The following is a 14,909-nucleotide window of genomic DNA, read 5'->3' on the forward strand; positions in this document are numbered from 1 at the left end:
ACACACACACACACACACACACACGCGTGTCTGTGGAGCAAGCTACCAGAGAAAGTGGTAGAGGTGGGGACAATTGTAACATGGAACACAGAACATTACAGCACAATACCTAATTTTCTCTACCTCACACCCATAGCCCTCTATTTTTCTTCCATCTGTTTATACGGTTACCAGGATAGGAAAGGCTTCGAGGGGTGTAGAGCATGTCGAAAGAACCAAAGATGTTGATCCAAACCAAGGCTTTTATTAACTAAAAGATTGGAGCATATCACAAGTAGGTCAACCAGTACAGAATGACCTGGTCTGTCTGGCTAGGAGCAATCCTTTAAGATCTGCCAGTAGGTGTGGCTACACTCTCAGCCAATCACAGTCATCTTACACTACAATCTGTACATATACACTTTGGTGATAGAATCTGTACTATCACAAGGGGTATGGGCTGAACACAGGCACATGGGATTACCTTAGGTAGACAACTTGGAGGACATGGGTGAGTTGGGCCAAAGGGCCTGTTTTGGGACTGGAGACCTTCATAGCTCTATATTGATAAGCTCAGCAATCATCAAGCAGCTGTTGCTACCCTGGAGAAAGTGGTAAGTTGTGTATCTGAATTGCTGCATTCAATGGGTCAACGGCACTTCCTCGGTGCTGTTGGACTGGGAGCTCCCAGGATTTAGTCCCACGATGAAGACAGACCGGAAAAATGGAATTGTGATTGGGTGGGGAATCAGCAGACAATGGTATTGATCTACCTCTGCTAATCTTGTCCTAGTCGGCAGAAGTTGAGAGGCAGCAGTCAACACTGGATTCTCTGTCACTTGGCATGTTGTTGCCACATGTTCAAGACTAAATGTCAACACTGATGGCTTGATGTGACCTGCAGGGTAAACTGAGTCTCCATTGGTTCGTTCAGAGACAATGACACAATGGAATAACAATGACTTGTTTCAAATTAAAAGGAAAAACACATTTTGGAGGGAGCTCTCAAAGATTCCATAGTTTGTGTCCCCGGCAAATAACCAAAGCCTGGAAGAAATGGACTTCACTGACAACCATTTTTTCACACATATTTACACAATGAGCAATTTAAAATCTACCCCAATTCTCCCAGATGGTCAGAAGACATTTTATCCCCTCCCTTTCACACAAAACTGCTTCAGCTCTGGAAAATTAGCAAACATTTTAATGCATATTATTTTAATAAGTTGTTTAATATTTCAGAGCGGTAGTAAGGAGTGGTGATGTTATTGCTGGTGAAGATTGAGTTATTAATAAAAGAAGACTTTAAATGGCAGTGATGTTAGAAACAGTACTGCCCATCATTCCAACACTAAACATATAGATTTTAATTAAAACTAATTAATAAAGGGGTAGAACTTTTTTGTATGTTTGGAACAGTCTTTTAATACATTAAAAAAAACTTCAGGGTCTTTCAGGGGACTAGGAAATGAATGGAAAAGTAGAACCTCAAAGGTAATACTCTCAGAAATACCCCTTTTATTATGTCATAGAGCAGCAGCAATAGAAATTCACCAAGACAATGGTATCTTAAAGCAATAACTTCTTAATTAATAATATTTGTAGTGGCCATTGAAAATGATGATCAGGTAGACAGCACGTGGGATGAGACACCTGCTCTCATAGGCCTCAGGAATAGCGGTCGAATCGAGCAATCACCACCAGCAGATTGCAGGGGGTCAAATCTGTGCTGGCGCATCCGGGACAGCCAACCAGCAGCTGACCCTGCTCAAGCCACACCCCGGTGGTGAAGCGGCCGGCTACCTATAAAAGGCAGAGCTTCGGCCCAATAATTCAGTGTCGATTACACTCCCTTGGTGTGTGAGTCTTCTTCCTAATACCTCAAGCTATAACCATAGCAACCCCATTACAGTGGTGACCCTGATTGGTCGAAACAACATTTTGGAACAACCTACAATCAATGCCATAGCATTGAAGCTGCCAGATTTCTGGATGTCGTGATTCCAGCAGGCCGAGGTGCAGTTTGTCATTCACCGGATCTCTGCAGACAACACGTGCTACTACCACATAGTCAGCACCCTCCATCAAGACACAGCGGCTTGCATCATCGACTCCCTCCCCTGGAGCAAGGAAAGTATGTGGCCATCAAGGAGCCATTAACCCGCAATTTTGGGCTCTCAAAGCGCAAGCGCGTAGCTCAACTGCTGCACATTGACGGTTTGGGGGACAAGGCCTCATGAGCGACATGCTAACTCTCAATAATGGCCACACCTCTCACCTGCTGTTCCAGCAGATCTTTCTGGAGTGGCTGCCTGAAAAGATCTGGCTGCTCATGACGGAGGAAGACTTCGGCGACCCCAGGAGGGTGGCTGCACAAGCAGATGTGTTATGGGCAGTGAAGACCAGGGACAGAATTTCGTCAGCAGCACCTAGCCAGGAAGCCCACCAACTGACTGTCTGACCGACCATCTGAATGATGGGCAGTACTGTTTCTAACATCAACGATGGGGTACCGAGGCCTGTCGAAGCCACTCCCCCACATGTTCCAGGGAAAACCCAAGCCGGCCACCATTGATGAATGCGATGTCCGGCCAACTGCATAGCCTCCTCCACATGCAAGACTCCCTGTCAGGCCAATGTTTCTTGGTGGACACTAGGGCACAGTACAGCATCCTTCCCCTGTCCAGCCTAGAAGCCCGCAGCAGCAAGGTGGGCCGAGAGCTTCAAGCAGCAAATGGCTCCAATATTTGGACATTTGGCACTGTACAATTTCCCTCCACTTTGGGGACAGACAATTCACCTGGAAGTTTATGGTAGTGGCCGTACAACAACCGTTACTGGGTGCCGATTCCTTGAGTTCCAACTTACTACTGGTGGACATTAAAGGACGTTGGCTGGTACACACCCAGACATTTCAGACACTTTCACTCAAGGGCACTGAACTTATTAACCCCCATCTGCACTCGGTGAGTACTGCCGACAACGAATTCACTCGAGTTTTGGTGGAATTCCTCTCCATCACTATGCCCCATTTCAATGCAGTGGAACCTAAACACAGGGTGAGATATCAAATTATTATGGAAGACCCTCCCCTTCACGCCAGGTTTCGCTCTGAGGAACTCAACCTGGCTAGAGAAGAGTTTTGAAAGATGGAGGAATTTGGCATTGTGTGGCCCTCCAATAGCCGATGGGCCTCCCCCCTCCATATGGTACCCAAGGCAGTGGGTTGGAGGCTGTGCGGAGACTACCACCGCCTAAACAAGGTCACCACACCCAACAGATATCCTGTGCCCCACATCCAGGACTTCACCGCTAACCTGCACGGGGCACGGATATTTTCTAAGGTGGACCTCATCGGGGGTTATCATCAGATCACATTTCACCCAATGACATTCCAAAACTGCCATCATAACCCGTTTTGGAGAGTTCGAATTCCTTCGCTTGCCATTTGTGCTGAAAAATGCGACTCAGACTTTCCAGTGGTTGATGAACGCAGTGGGCTGGGATCTGCACTTCATCTTCGTCTACGTCAATGGCATTTTAATAACCAGCCACACCCGCACTGAGTACGCCACTCATGTAAGCCTATTCTTCTCCAGGCTAAGTGAGTTCATTTTAACCATTAATCTGGCCAAGTTTGGCTGAGAGACAATTGATTTCGTGGGCCTCACATTGACCATCATTTGGCCAGGCCATGACCCACCAAAGTGGACGCTATTTGCTCCTTCCCCAGACCAACGACCATGAAGGGACTAGAAGAGTTCGCAGGTATGGTCAATTTTTATCACCGCTTCATAGCTGCAATGGCCCGCATCACGAGTCCACTATTTCCACTCATGGTAGGGCCCATGAAAGACATTCAACAGACACAGGAGGCAACCAAGGCTTTCCAAGCAACTAAAGACGCCCTGGCCAAAGCCACCCTCCTAATGCAGCCGAGAACAAACACCCTCATGGTAGATGCCTCCAGCACAGTGGTCAGGGTGTTCTTGAGCACAGTGGTCAGGGTGTTCTTGGTTAACGGACAGTGGCAGCTGCTGGCCTTTTTCAGTAAACATCTCAGACCACCAGAGCTCAAGTCCAGTGCCTTTGATAAGGAGCTGTTAGCCCCATACATGGCAATTCAGCATTTCTGTTACTTCCTGGAGGGCAGGAAGTTCAAAATTTACACAGACCACAAACCACTTATCTTTGCTTTCAGCAAGGTGTCAGACCCGTGGTCCGCCAGGCAACAGCGGCACCTGTCCTATATATCTGAATTTTCGACAGACATTGGACGTATTGCTGGCAAGTCCAATGTGGTAGTCGATGCCCTATCCCATCCAGCTATCCTAGCAGTGCACGACCCCGCCCCAGGTATTGACTATGCGGCCCTGGCAGATGCCAGTATACCGGACTGCAACTACTGGAGGACATCCAGACCGCTCCAGGTAACCGCACGCTGCTCTGTGACACCAGAACTGGTAAACCGTGCCCTGTCATTCCAGTTGCATGGAGGAAGCAAGTTTTCGATTCAGTCCACAATTGGCTCACCCCACTATCAGGTCTACAGTTATAATGGTGGCCAACAGGTATGTCAGGCACGGCCTCCATAAAGGGGTCACTCAGTGGGCCAAAACATGTCCTCAGGCATACAAGGTCATGACCCACATTAAAGCCCCTCCACAGCCTTTCAAACCAGCACGCCATCGTTTCAGCCACATGCATATAGACATCGTGGGGCCCCTACCTGTATCTAGAGGTGCTCGTTATCTGTTAACCATGGTTGATCGAATGACTATATAGCCAGAGGCAGTGCCACTGCCTGAAATCTCTATGGAGACATGCACGGCCATTATTGAACACTGGGTGGCATGTTTCGGGGTCTCTGACCACCTAACATCTGACAAGGGGGCCCAATTCACCTCCAGCCTTTGGACCACCTTAGCAAATGCCCTGGAGGCTCAACTCCACCATGCCACAGCATACCATCTGCAGGTCAACAGGTTGGTGGAGAGGTTCCACAGGCAATTGAAGACAGCTCTGATGGCCCAACTCACCAGACTGAACTGAGCCGATGATCTCCCTTAGGTCCTGCTAGGCATCTGCACTGCCCCGAAAGAGGATCTCAAGATATCCTCTGCTGAGTTGGTATATGGTGTGGCCCTAGTCATCCTGAGCAAATTCGTGGCAGCTTCTAAGGACTTTAGGGAGCTGCTGGTGGCCACATTGTCTTGACTGTGTGAGCACCTGGGCTCATTCACCCTAATTAAGCCCAGAGCCCACAGGTAAGCCAGTACCTTTGTCCCAAATAACGTATTCGTCTGACGCAGAGCCCAACAGCCACTCCTTCAATGGCCTTATGAAGGGCCATACCGCATTGTCAGGCACAATGGCTCCACCTGTGTTGGACATTGGCAGCAGGGAGGAGACCTTCACGCTCAACCAGGTGAAACCGGACCACTTGGACGTTAGCCAACCAGTCACTCACCTGACCCCACAGCACAGGGGTCAGCCACCAAAAGACAGTGTCCCGATCGCTGGTTCTGGGGGGAGGTGTCATGTAGTGGCCCATGGCCCACTCTGTGGGCCAACACAGCAAATGGCCGTCGAACATGATGATAAAGTAGACAGTACACAGGATGAGATGCCTGCTCCAATAGGCTGCAAGAATAGCGGTCGAATCAACCACTCACCACCAGCGGATCACAGGGGGTCCATTCCTGGCCTGAGCATCCAGCCCCAGTCAAGCCACACCCCGGTGGTGACACGGTTCATTGCCTATAAAAGGAAGAGCTGCAGCCCAATAAAGCCAGTGTCGATTACTCTTCTTTGGCGTGTGAATCTTCTTCTTTCAACCTCAAGCTATATATAACCTGTTATACATCAAGCTATAACTGTAGCAACCCCGCTACATATTAATATTATATCTTTACTTAACTCTAAACTTAACCCCACTATGCACAGATACCCAAACCATTACAGCTTAGGTGCAATTCTGAAATGTCAAATTCAAAGTTCAGTCTTAGAAATCTTGTGTTGAAACTCAGAACTTTTAAAACTGTTGTTCAGAATTATGCAGTAGTTCAGACACTGAGTCATCAGACATCTCAAAACTCATGAATTCTTGTCGAGTTGCTTTCAGAGAAATGTTTATTCATACAAATAAGGTGACACAACTTCCCCCTTTTTTGCATAGGGGTTAAGAAGCTTGTGACCTCCTCAGTGCTTTCACAGACCCAGGCAAGGGTTTTACGAAATTCCAATTGAAATGATCATGATCCAGATACAAGAATGATCTTGCTTTCTTTATCCAGATATGGGTCAGTCAGAAGTGACCAATACTATATCCACAGTAGCATTGTGCTCTCTCTTGACAAAGAGAAGAAGCTGAAGTAACCATCTTCCTTCAAAGTCACTTTAATTCTGTGTCCAGATGATTTTCTGATGAACTAAAAATGCTGCTTTCTGAAGTGTCTTAAATCACATGACTTGCTTGAGCAATACTGATTTGTTTCATTTCTTAAATATACAAGTGAACAAGCAGATGACCCACTCTGTTGAAACAGGTGTTTCTTTGAGTAAACATTTGTTGTTTTAGGCTTTCAATGGAAAAATAATCAGGCTTTTATGGCTCTGAACTTGGGTGTCTTGGCGTTTGCTTCAAAATGCCTTTCCCCTGTTTCTAAACCCCCACAATAATTCTAAACTATAATATATAAAAATAAAGATTAAATAATAACATAAGCCTCTAACATTGGTGTCACGTGCTAGCCAGAATAGAAAAAATAGGATAGTCAGGATGAATACATGGCTGGCAGGGTGGTGCAGGAAGGAGGGCTTCAGGTTTGTGGGTCGTTGGAACCTGTTCTGGGGGGAGGTGGAACTAGTACAAAAAGTCTGAGATCAGTGTCCTTCGGGGCTTTATTTGCTGGTGTTTTGGGGGAGAGTTTTAACTAATATGGCAGGGGAATGGGAATCCAGGCAGGAAGATAGAGGGAAGCAATGCAGAGGACAAAATAAATGTCAGAGAAAAATAAAAATGGAGCACAGAAAAATCACATGCAAAAGAGGCACAGATTACAAGATTCTAAATGGCTCTTGATCTGAATGCATGTAGCATTCAAAACAAGGTCAGTAAACCCATGGCACAAAGGGATATAATGGCCATAACTGAAACCTAGTAGCAGGGCGGAATGTGATTGGGAATTAAATATCCAAGGGGATCAGGTCATTCAGAAAGATAGGTAGGAAAGTAAGAGAGATAGGATGGTGCTCTTAATCAAGGATGAGATCAGGGTGATCATGAGAGGTGATCTAAGATCTAAGGAGAAGAATGTCGAATCCATCCAGGTAGAAATAAGAAATAAGGGGGAAAAAGTCACAGGTGGGAGTTGTCTATCGATCACCTATACATAGCTTTACACTAGCAATAAACTTGGAAATATCTAATGCATGTAAGAATGGAATGGCAGTTGTCATGGAGGACTTTACCTCAATTGGGCAAATCACTTAGTTGAGGCATTTTTGAAGAGAACCATAGAATGCATCAGTGATAGCTTTCTTCAACAGCATATTGCTGAACATACAAGGGAACATGCTGCCTTAGATCAGGGCCTGTGAAACAAGACAGGCAAAATTAATGATCTATAGTCAGGGATCCTTTAAGGAAGAGTGATCACAGTGTGACTGAATTTCTCAATAGTTCAATCTAAATCCAGGGTACTGTCCCTAAACAAGGGAGACTACAATGAGATGAGGGAGGAGTTGGCTAATGTAGACTGGGCACACGGGCTTCATGGTGGGAGAGGCAAGGAATAGTGGAAGACTTTCAGAGAGAGTTTTCCCAGTGCACAAAAAAAAGTATATTCCAGTTAAAACCAAGAACAGTAGGGTGGGGAGAGCCAGTCTTGGATAACTGAGGAAATAAAGGAAGAGATCAAATTAAAAGCTCATACATACAAAATCACCAAGAGTAGTTGGAAAATTAAAAGACTGGTAAAAGTTTAATAAGCAACAAAGAAAGGGAAGATAGAGTACAAAAGTAAATGAGTACAAATATAAAACAGATTGTATTTATTTTATAATTATATGAAGTAGAAAAGGGTGGCTAAAGTGAATGTTGGTCCCATGGAAAATGAGGAAGAGGATGATGTGGAAATCGCTGAGGCTTTGAAGGACTATTCATTGTTGGTCTTAACAGCGGAATGCATGTCTACCATTCCAAGGAGAGATGTAAAAGATGAGATGGGAGGTGAGGATCTTGATACAATTGCTGTCATTAAAGAGGTAGTTTTGAACAAGCTAAGGCCTTAAAGGTAGAAAAGTGCCCTGGTCCTGATGGACTGAAAGCTTCGTTTGCAGGTGCAACAAAGAAATCAGGAAGGTGAAGTAAGATGTTGGCCTTCATTGCTAGAGGGATTGAATTGAAGAGCAGGGAGATTCTGCTGCAACCGTACAGGATAAGGGTGAGGCTGCACCTGGAGTACTGTGTGCAGTTCTGGTCTCCTTACTTTTTAAAAAAACTTTATTTATTCGTTCAAAATACAAATAGTAGATAACATATACAACAATTAACCATAAACATGAACATTATTTTTTTAAACATACATATCAAAATCTAATCAACATAGATTAAAATGTAAATATTCTGAATATAACAACCACTTATTGATAAAAAAACTGTAATGATCACGCAAAACATATGTAATTTTTTCCCATTATTAAACAATATTTCATCTCGTTATGCCATCTATTAATATCATTCATATTTGTATCTTTCCACGTACTAGCAATACATTTTTTGGCTACACAAAAAGCTAAATATACAAAAGCAAAGTGAAGTTTATCTAATCCCAAACCTTTCAGAGGTTGCAAACTACCCAGTAAAAATACTGTCGGATCTAAGAGTATTTTAATCTCATACAGGTATTCTAAAAACAATTGAATTTTCTTCCAAAAAAATTTTATATATATATACACATGACCAGACAGCATGAAAAAAATTCCAACAGAATTACCACATCTAAAACACAAATCTGATTTATGAAAACCATACTTTTTTAATTTTTCAGTTGTTAAGTATAATTGACGTAGAAAATTATAATTAATCATTGCATAGCGTGCATTTATCAATCTAGTTACACTATCATGACAGATATCTAACTAATCATCCTCGGAAAGAATAAAACCAATATCCGCTTCCCATTTACTTTTGGATTTATCCCAACCCTTTTTATCCATACCATCCTGTAGTATTTAATATATAGATGAAATATAACCCTTCTCTGATACCTTCATAAGAAAAGTCTCAAATTTAGTCATTTCAGGTAAAATCATATCTCTACCAAACGTATGTAAAAAGCAACATCAATTTTCATTTTCTTAATATACGCCAAGACTCGCTTAAGCTTGATCGGACTGTTTAAACCTCGAACATTAAAAGTAGCAAACTTCAACTGTAACATATCTACTAATATTACTAAATACCAATAATATCTTTATATGAAAACTCAAATCAACGTATATAGGCCCTCCAATAGGAGAAAAAAGTCACAAATTAAAAGCTAACTAAAATGAAAATAAAAAGAAATAAAGAACCCCCCCAAAAAAAAACTACCAAAAGGTAGTAATCCCTAAACAAAAATTGGGTGTGGGTCACCCACCAGTGGCTGATGACTAGTAGAACCTAGAGCAAATCTCTCCCTCCCCAGCCGAACAAAGAATAACATCAAAATATCATGATAACATAAAAAGTAAAACAAGAATAAAAAAATTCTTCTATTCATCCAAGAGTTTCCAAACTCGAAGGTCCCATTTCAAAAGAAGTTGGACTCTTTCCATTCCCATTTTTCCCATTTCTGCCATTTCTTCCATTTCCAGAACAACCAGATTTTTCTTTAGGAGACAATGATGGACTATGTCTTTGTCCTCTTATATCTGGCAATGAATCAGCAAAAATCATTGCTTCAAGATCATTCTCAAAAAACCAAGATTGATAGTCTCCATAAAACACCTTCAACACTGCCGGATAGCGAAAAGTAGACTTATAACCTTTACGCCACAAAACTTATTTAACTGAATTAAATTGACGTTGACGTTGAATGACCTCTTGACTCAAATCAGGATTTAAAAAAAACTCTGCTATTCTGAATCAGTAACGGAGTTTGTCATCGTCTCGCATTTTGCACTGCTAGTCAAAGTATTGCTTCTCTGTCCAAATAATTCAAACATCGAATTATTACAGGTCTCGGTGGTTGACCAGGTAAAGGTGTTCTTCTTGAAGCTCTATGAGCTCTTTCCAATACCAAGCCTCCAGAAAAGAATTCTTGCCCTAGTACTCATGGGATCCAGTGTTTAAAAAAACGAAGAGGATCTTGTCCTTCCATACCTTCTGGCAAACCAACGATTTTCACATTATTCCTTCTCCAAGTAGTCTATTTTCCTCTCTAACTCCTTCTCACGTTCTTGCAATTCTATAACTGATTTTCAACCTTCAACACTTTTTCTGTGTTAGAAACCACTTGCTGTTTACATTCCAAAAAAGCAGACTGAAATTTTTTAAAATCTTCACAAGATGCTTCCACACGTGTTTTTACTGTATTCAATTCTGAACTTATATTAGCATTCATTTGGGACATTTCATTCAGTAAGGGTTGCATGAAAGTTTTTAACTGCATACATTGTAGCTCAGAAAAGCTCAACCCTGCTTTCTCTGATGTAGTGGCAGAACCAGGTAACTGCAGCTCCTGCTGCAACTCAACAAAAGGCATTTTAGAGGTTTTACTGCAGGTCTGGACTCCCAGCGACGGCACCCCAACTTCCTCAGGGGTTTGCCGCTGTTCTTCCCCTGCAGCTCAATGTTTTTTCGCAAATTCACGGAGGAAATTGAAATCTTCAGGTTGGAATGCTTCCTGCGTGCTCCCTCCATTAAAATCGAAAGGCTTCCAGAATCAGGATCCACTTCTTGGGAACACGCACCTTCCTCCAGAGAATGGATAATTCCAGCACTGTCCTTCACTTGGTGAGTAGTAGACATTTTTTTTTCAACTCCCACAGGCAGTCTTTGTAGTTTAGGCACTGAAGAAATTAAACCTGAGGCTGTAGCAAGTTGTTTAGGCCCCAAATCTTCAGTACTTCAAAAATGTAACTTCTTCTTCACTTGAGGTTTAATCTTTTTACCATTAATGGCCATAATAGTTCCTGAATACTTTAAACTAAAATTTAAGAAGTTTAAACTTGAAAACAAAGGGTTAAAAAATGGGTCCTTAAAAGTCCGGCCAGAGAGGTCGAGATTACACGTCTAGACTCGACGCCATCTTGCCACGCCCCCCCTGGTCTCCTTACTTGAGAAAGGATATACTGAGTTAGGAGGTGGTGCAGAGAAGGTTCACCAGGTTGATTCCTTAGATGAGGGGGTTTGCCTGAGGAGAGATTGAATTGCCTGGATTATAGACACTAGAATTCAAAAGAATGAGAGGAGATTTTGTGGAAACATTTAATTGTGAAAGAAGTTGATAAAAATTAAAGCAGGAAAGTGGTTTCCACTGGTGGGTGATAATAGAAATAGGGGACATAAAGATTCGAGGGAGTAGAGTTAAGACGAAGATTGAGGAAATGCATCTCCCAGAGAGTAGTGAATCATGGAGGGCAGACAGTTCCTTTTGTGGTGCTGGAGCAATCCCTGATAAGTGCAATGAGGGGAGGTCCCTGATTAGTGTAATGAAGTGAGATCCCTGATAAGTGTAATGAGGAAAGGTCCCTGTTAAATGTAATGAGGGGAGGTCCCTGATTAGTGTCATGAGGGGAGATCCCTGATTAGTGTCATGAGGGGAAGTCCCTGATAAGTGTCATGAGGGGAGGACCCTGATTGGTGTCATGAGGGGAGGACCCTGATTGGTGTCATGAGGGGAGGACCCTGATTGGTGTCATGAGGGGAGGACCCTGATTGGTGTCATGAGGGGAGGACCCTGATTGGTGTCATGAGGGGAGGACCCTGATTGGTGTCATGAGGGGAGGACTCTGATTGGTGTCATGAGGGGAGGACTCTGATGTTCCTGGTAGCTGTTGGAAAGAAACTATTCTGGAACATAGAGGTGCTGGTCTTCAGGTTTCTATACCTTCTGCCCAGAGGTAGCAGTGAGAAGAGGATGTAACCAGGGTAATTGGACTCATTTATGACATTGTCTGTCTTCTTGAGGCAGCCCCTCACATAGATGTCTGCAATAGACGGGAGGTCAGAATCTTTGATGGACCTGGCTACATTTGCTCCCTTCTGGAACCTTCTTTGTTCCTGGGCTCTCAAATTCCCAAACCAGGCAGTGAAACAACCAGTCAATATACTTCCTAGAGTGTCTCTGTGGAGGTTTGATAGAGTATCTCATGACGTGCCAAATCTCCTCAGAAAGTAGAGGTGGTGGTTGGTCTTCTTCAGAGTTGCCTTGATTTGGAGAGGTCTTCTCAAATGTGGGCTCCTAACAATTTGAAGACTCCTGTTCCTATGTCTTAAGTTCTTATGTTTGCAAAGAGATGTTAATATTTATTGTTTGGATTCCCTCAAGAGTTCACTGCAGAATTCAGTCAGTAGAACCTCCAGTAGGTGGCAATGAGTTTTCTATCTTCAACTTTAGCTCTTTATCCCTTTTCTGGTCTGTTGAATATTTTTAGGATTTTCTGGGTATTTTTATTTCAGATTTCTGCTTTTTTTCTTTTGATTTTCAATAATTAATTTATCCTAGGAGAGCAATCAGTTTAGATAGCTAGTAAAAATAATTGCTCAATATCAGGGAGATTTTTGATGTGCACAGTGTAAATTCTGTTTGAAAATTTGGGACCATTCATTATTTGAATGAAGAGGAGCTGGTCTTGAGAATCAGAATTTAGTATCATGAAATTCATTGTTTTGTGTCAGCATCATAGTTAAAACATTCATATAAACCACCTTACAAAAATAAATAAAAATGGTGCATGCAAAGTCAAGTAATGCAGTGTCTTTGATTCATTGATCATTCAGGAATCAAATGGCAGCTGGGAAGAAGCTGTCCTGGTGCCACTGAGTGCTCATCTTCAGGCTCCTGTACCTGTTTCCCAATGGTAGCAAAATGAAAGGGGCTTGGCTTGGGTGGTGAGGATCCTTGAGAATAGAGGCTGCTTTCTTAAGACACCATGTCTTGAAGGAGAGTATTCAGTTTATAAAACTGTTATTAATTTGAAATGGACAGATAAAATTAAATATTTAGGAATAATTGTGAATACTGAGTATCAATCTTTATATAAATTAAATTATGTTCCATTGTTGAAAAAGATAAAACTAGACTTAATTAAGTGGAAAGACCTTCCGTTAACTTTAATTGGTCGGGTTAATTGTATTAAAATGAATATTTTTCCACGTATTCAATGTTTGTTTCAATCAATACCATGTTTTCTTACAAGGAACTTTTTCAGGATTTAAATAAAGCTACTCGGGAATTTTTATGGAAAGGTAAATTACCAAGGGTATCATTAAATAAGCTTACTTGGAAGTATGCATTAGGTGGATTGCAATTACCTCATTTTCAGAATTATTATGAGGCAGCCCAATTTAAATTTATTAGTGGTTTGATGAATTTGGATCAATCTCCAAGTTGGGCTAAAGTTGAGATGTATTTCTGAAACTGCAGTACATCAATTTATATTTTGGTGGAATATAGATTTATTATGGGAGTATGATGTGCCGATAATAAAACATTTATTGATGTTATGGTCAAAAAAGAATAAGGCTATAGGATCAAAAGGTAAATTATTTATTTTAATGCCATTATATAATAATCAACTTATTCCTTTTTCATTGTTTAATAGTCATTTAAAGAACTGGGATTTTAAGGGTGTAAAAATATTGCAGGATTATTTTGTAGAAGGTCAATTTCTTTCTTTTATTCAATTGAAAGAACGCTTTGATATTGCTGAAGCTTCTTTGTTAATTATCAACGTCAGTCACTGGTTAAAAAAATGTATGGTAGAGAGATGGTTTTACCTGTGTTGTCGGAGTTTGAGTCTTTGATTTCTTCTATGCCTAAAAAGGGTTATATTTCTGTTATGAATCAAATATTACAAGATAATATGGATGTAGGAATGGGAGAATTATTTAACTTTTGTTTTTCCTGAAGATTACTGGATGGATATGTGTCATGACAGTGTTACTAGATTGACAAATGCACAATATGGAATGATTAATTGTAATTTTTTGCATCAGTTATATTTAACTCCTGAGAAATTGAAAAAAATATGGCCTTAGTAATTCAGATTCTTATTTTAGATGTGGTACATGTGTTGAAGCTTTTTTACATGCTGTGTGGTCTTTTATGTATTATATAATACATTTTGGGAAGAAATTAAGTCAATTTTAGAAAAATTGTATAAGATTAAGTTACCATTAGATCCATCTGTTTTTTTACTGGGTTATGTGATTCCTCTAAAGGGATTGGGGTTGGATAAATTTCAAATCACATTTGTATACTTAGCATTGGCTGTAGCTCGAAAATGTATAGCAAGTACATGGAGGGATAAGACAGTGATTAGTATAATGCGATGGCATAATGAAATGAAAGCTTGTATTGTTATGGATAAAATTACTTGTGTTTTGGATGATAATTATTCTTTTTTTTTGTTAATAAGTGGTCATTATATTTGGAATATATGCATTTAGAGATTCTTTGATTTATTTTATACTTTTTTATTTTTTTTATTATATATTTCTTTGGCTCTCCTTAAGAGAGCTGGCTGAAGGGGTGGGGGGGTTCTTTTTTTTCTTATTTTCATATCTATATCTATATAGATATAGATATAGATATAGATATAGATATAGATATAGATATAGATATAGATATAGATATATAGATATAGATAGATATAGATATAGATATAGATATAGATAGATATAGATATAGATAGATATAGATATAGATAGATATAGA

At 41.2% G+C, this 14,909-nt stretch overlaps 1 long non-coding RNA gene across 2 annotated transcripts in view; it reads right to left on the minus strand.

Annotated features, from left to right (window-relative positions):
- LOC138739082 (uncharacterized) overlaps positions 1-844 on the minus strand; it is a 56,098-nt gene extending 55,254 nt beyond the window's left edge. For both annotated transcript variants that reach the window (XR_011341988.1, XR_011341987.1), the window contains exon 1: positions 753-844. This is a non-coding gene — a long non-coding RNA (uncharacterized lncRNA). The remainder of the gene's footprint in view (positions 1-752) is intronic.
- Positions 845-14,909: the final 14,065 nt, after the last annotated feature.

This window comes from Narcine bancroftii, chromosome 7 (genome assembly GCF_036971445.1).
Source record: "Narcine bancroftii isolate sNarBan1 chromosome 7, sNarBan1.hap1, whole genome shotgun sequence".
Lineage (NCBI taxonomy): Eukaryota > Metazoa > Chordata > Chondrichthyes > Torpediniformes > Narcinidae > Narcine > Narcine bancroftii.